We start from the raw sequence: 5,160 nt of genomic DNA on the forward strand, positions 1-5,160 counted from the left end.
GTCCCCTGCTCCCCCCCCCCTCCTCAGTTTCCACCAGGTGAAAGGAAAAGTTTGGAGGAGCTGATTGACCCTGGTTGGACTTGGGGGGGGGGGGCTCAAGAACTTTTTTCCTACAGGATACTGGGAAGAACCCCACCTCAGACTCACCATCTGCTCCTTCTCCATCCCTCTAATTCCCCTAAGAAAGCACCACTTTTTAACCTGGAGAAAGTATCCCTGCCAAGCCCCTTATAGTGAGCTGAGGAGGTCTCAAGGACAGGAACTCAAGACACCAAGTCCCAGTCTTGAATCTGCAGCTCACATGCAGTGTGGTATGGTGCTGAGTAGAACCTTTTATCTCTGTTTGTACATCTGGTAAAATATGTGTCAATAATCCAATGTCTCTCTCTCTCTCTCTCTCTCTCTCTCCTCATGATTGAACCCAGGGGCACTTTACCACGAAGCTGCATCCCAACCCTTTCCATTTTTTAAATTTTAAAACAGGGTCTTGCTAAGCTGCGGAGGCTGGCCTCAAACTTGCAATCCTCTTGCCTCAGCCTCTTGAGTCACTGGGAGGAATCCAATGTCGTTTTAAGTGTAATTGATGACACTTGGAGTCCCCCCAACGCCATCCATTTTTATATTCTCCAATGCAGATACTAACTTAACACATGCAGGTACCGAAAAACACATGGAGCATAACACACAGTTACACTCGGCTACCTGGGTGAGGTGATTCCTGAGCTAATTCTAGCAAAAAAGCAGTGGTTTGGATCATGCTGGGTCCTGGCCTCTCAGTCCTCCATCTGCAAAGAGGGAGACCCCTCCCATCAAGTCCAACCTCTGTTAGGTATGAAGCCTTGGAGCTGTGGGGCTTATTTGTTACTGTAGCATGAAATGACCTCACCTTACTAACACAAGACAAAGCAAACAAGGAGAGCTAAATGTTCTCCATTTTATTGGGATGTCATGAGCACTTGCTTAACTATTAGCTCTCATTGTAATTCTGTAGCAGGGTGTGTGGGGTCGGGTGGGTTCTTTGTCTCATGAATTTGAAGAATGAAACCCATTGACAGGGGTGGAAGCAAGATACAGAATTTACTAGAATAATGGAGAGAAAGAAAGCAAAGCTCTCAAAGGTAGGGGGGGGGTGTCCAAGAGAGGGTTGCCAGGGGCTATTGTCCAGGGGGGGGTTCTATGAATCCACAAATCGAGGGAGGGGGCTAGCCCTGACCCTACCCAGGTAAGGCACTCCGAGTCCAGAGCCCCTCCCCGGGACCTGTTGGTCCAATCAGGTCACGATGCCTTTTTTTTGCTGGGGGGGTGGGGGTGGGTCTGGGTACCGGCACAGATGTCTCCAGATTAGTTGGTTTTTCTGCTTAGACGTGGGGATCCACCTGACCTTGATGAGACCCAGCTTTTTGTATCTGTATTTTCTCAGCCCTGATACCTGGAGACCCGGACCTCGAAGGGGCCCGGATTTCCTTTCTGCCTATTTTAACTCTTTCTCCTGCTGCCCTACTGATTCCTGTGTCCCCAAAGCAGGCTGCTGAGACAAGGGCACTTGGGAGCAAGCGGCAGAGCCAGGCAGAGAAGTCCTGGGCCCAGGCGGGTTCACAGTGGGGGCGCTATTGGAGGGAGGGACAAGGAGGCATCTATCATATAGAGGAGGAAGCGAGGTTCTTGGAAGGGAGTCAAGTCCAGCCTCAGTCCCTGGCCCATCCGATGGTCAGGTTTGTGATCTGGGTTTCTGGGGCTCTTGGTGGGAAGAGTACACACCCGCAGGACGGGAACTCCAGTCTGGCTTCCAAGATCTTGGTGGGAAGGGGCTGCGTCTCTTCGCTGTGACCAGCTGCTCTGCATCTGTGGAAATGTCCCACGGGGAACAACCCAAGACCCAGGCGGGCGCTCAGGAAGCCGTGTGGCTGCCATCTGGACCTCAGCCGGCGGATTTGACGTGGGGAGCCGGGCACAGGGCCGAGTTCCTCCTCCTCCAGCCCTGCACTGACGGCAGAGGAGCCTCGGGGAGAGGCTGGGCAGCACCCCACCCCCTGCCCCACTGGGGACAGGCTTCATTGACAGCAGTCTCCTTTCTGCTGTCCAGGACACTGAGGAGGCTTCTGAGTGGCATGTGACAAATCTTCTAACCTTGGCTTTGCTTGTAAGAGCTGTGTGGCTTTGAGCAAGACGCTTTGCCTCTCTGGTTTGCAAGTTCTCATCTTTAAAATGAGAGGTTTAGGCTACACCAATGCAGGACAGTCTTGAGCGAATGGACCGGTATCAGGGTCAGCCAGACCCAGGTTTAAGTCTCAGAAGCACTGCTTCCTGGCTGCCTGATCTTGGCCGGGTGACTTTGCTCCAAGCCCCAGTTTCTCCATCAGAGGAGTAAATCATGATCCATGGAGAAATGAAATCACGCTTACTCTGTAGTCATCCAGCATCCTTGATGTCATGGATGACTTAGGACATCTTGGCTCTTCTACCCTGGCTGTGTGACCCCAGGGAAAAGTAGGACTTCTCTGATTGTATTATCTGCCCCTACTTTGCCCAGGAGTTTTGCACAGAGCAGGTGAGATGCTGGTCATAGTGTGAAGCATCAGGGCCTGGAAAGAGCAGGGATCAGACACAGCAATCTTTCCTTCCTTCCTTCCTCCCTCCCTCCCCCCCCTCCCTTCCTCTCCTCTCCTCTGGAAAGCAAGATCTGGAAAAGAGATTAGCACACTTGTGTTGATACCTGCATTATTCACCACAGATAAAATGTGGAAGCAGCACAAATGTCCACTGACAGGTGTGCAGAGAAAGAAACTGTAATATAAACATACCGTGGAATATTATTCAGCCTTGAAGAGGGAGATTCTGACGCATTACAACACGGATGAACCTTGAGGACATTGTACTAAGTGAAATAAGCCAGTCACAGAAAGAAATACTGTGTGATCCCATGTATGTGAGGTCCCTACAGTAGAGAAAGTCAGAGAGTCAGAAAGAGTGGTTATCTGGGACTGTGGGGCCGGAGGAATGGGAGACTTCAGGTTGGGAAGGTGAGATGGTAAATGTTAGGCCATGTCTATTTCACCGTGATAAAAATATATACTGTATATGTAAAATAGAAGTAAGGAGGTGTGACATCTGAGCCCACAGTCATGGAGCGCCTTCTCTCTCTATTCCTGGGAGTGTGGGAACCTCGCGTTGGCCCTTCCGGCCAGGGGAAGGGACCCAGGATGACTTGACTCCTGCGATTTGACTCTGTTGTTTCTAGAAAGACTCTGGGTCTCAGAGGGCAGCTGTCTATTTTGCATGGGAGGAAATGAGAGTCCAGGTGGGGGCTGGGAGGTGGCTCAGTAAGGAGATGTGATTGACAAAACTTTTAACGTGGTCAAAGCCAAGTACAGTTGTCTCTCAGAATCTGTGGGGATGGGTTCCAGGACTCCTCCAAGGATCCCCAAGTCCAAGGATGCCCAAGTCCTTTAGATAACATGGTGCTGTGTTTGCATGTGGCCACACACAACCTCCCATATGCTTTCAATCATCTCTAGGTTACTTAAAATACGTAATACGATGCAAATGCGACGTAAGCAGTTTTTACACTAGATTGTTTAGGGAATAATGACAAGAAAAAAAACCCCACAAGTCTATACATGTTCAGTATGAATGCAATTTCCCCAAAAAATGTCTTTAATTTGCAGTTGGTTGAATCCCTCACGTGGGGCCAACTGTATAAGTTAGTGCCACCTTAGTATTTTGTTTCCCATAGTTTCAGTTACCTGCAATCAGGGGTGGTCCAAAATATTAAGTGGAAAATTCCAGGGCACGAGTCTTAAGTTGCTTGCTGTTTGAGAAACAGGATGAAATCTCTTACCACCATGCTCCATCCCTGCCAGGATATGAATCATCCCTTTGTCCAATGTGTCCACACTGTATATGCTACCTGCCCACTAGTTACTCGGTAGCTATCTCAGTTAAATCTCAGATTGCTGTCAAGGGATCACAGTGCTGTGTCTGAGTAACCCTGAGGTAGTTGCCTAACCACACTGCCTACGTCACCCACCCTACTTCATCTCATCCCATCGGAATTGTATCGTCTTAACTCCTCCCGAGGGTGAAATAGCACAGTAAGAAATCTTGAGGGTGCATTCCCCTAATTTTTTTTATCAATGTATTTTATAATTGTCCTATTTTATTATTGTTGTTGTTCATCTCTTACTTGTATAACTTTATGAATTAAGCTTTATCCTAGGTATGTATGGGTAGGAAAAACACATATACATACGATTTGGTACTATTCATGATTTCAGGCATCTACGGGGGTCTTGGAACATACCCACCCCCATGGATAAGGGAAGCTACTCTAAAAGATAGTTCCAGTAGTTCAGTATCAAAGAAATTGATGGAGCTGTGTGTGATATGTCTATTTGCAACTAACAAGAAAGGGAATTTACTGGCACAAGCCCCTGAAAACAAACCCCCAAACACAGTGTTCTTTCAGACAGGACTTGATCCAGGCTCAAAGACGCCCCTGGCTCTCTGTTCTGCCTTCTGCAGGGGACGGTTCATGCTAAGATCCTTGGTCATTCTCCAGAAAAGAAAGCAATGGCTTTATCCAGTGTTCTCAGACTAAAAGTGACTAAAAGTGGACCTATCTGGAGCCAGGGCCAGAAGGAATGGAATTAGCTAATCAGCTTAGGCTGAGTCACGGCCTCTCCTGCAGAATACAGGTGTCTTTGGAATCTGTGTCCCCAGAACCCAGGTAGTCCCAAGAAGAATCAGGAATTGCTGAGAAGGAAGAGGAGGGGAAATAATAGGTGCTGAGCTCGATGCTGAGTGCTGAGTTTTAAGAGAAATCACAATACATGAAAAAAATCATTGATGTTGGAAATGTTTTGGGCTGCAAATAACAGAAGATGCCGCTCACAGTGAACAAGACAAAGAGAATCCTGGGGCTCTTCAGTTGCTGGTGTGATTTAGTGGCTCAGTGGTGTCCCCAGGGGGCCAGGCTCCACGGGTATTCTTGCTTCCCTATACCTAGCCTGTTCCTGTTTATTCTTTTAATTGCACAATGACTGACATAGCCCCAGGAACAATATTCGTGTTCAAGTCGGGGAGAACGGGGAACAACATCAAGTTGAACCTATGGACTCCCTTCCTGCACCAGCCCTGAGCCTTAAGGAAGGCTGGGAAAGG

Source organism: Marmota marmota, unplaced genomic scaffold (assembly GCF_001458135.2).
Source record: "Marmota marmota marmota unplaced genomic scaffold, marMar, whole genome shotgun sequence".
Taxonomy (NCBI): Eukaryota; Metazoa; Chordata; class Mammalia; order Rodentia; family Sciuridae; genus Marmota; species Marmota marmota.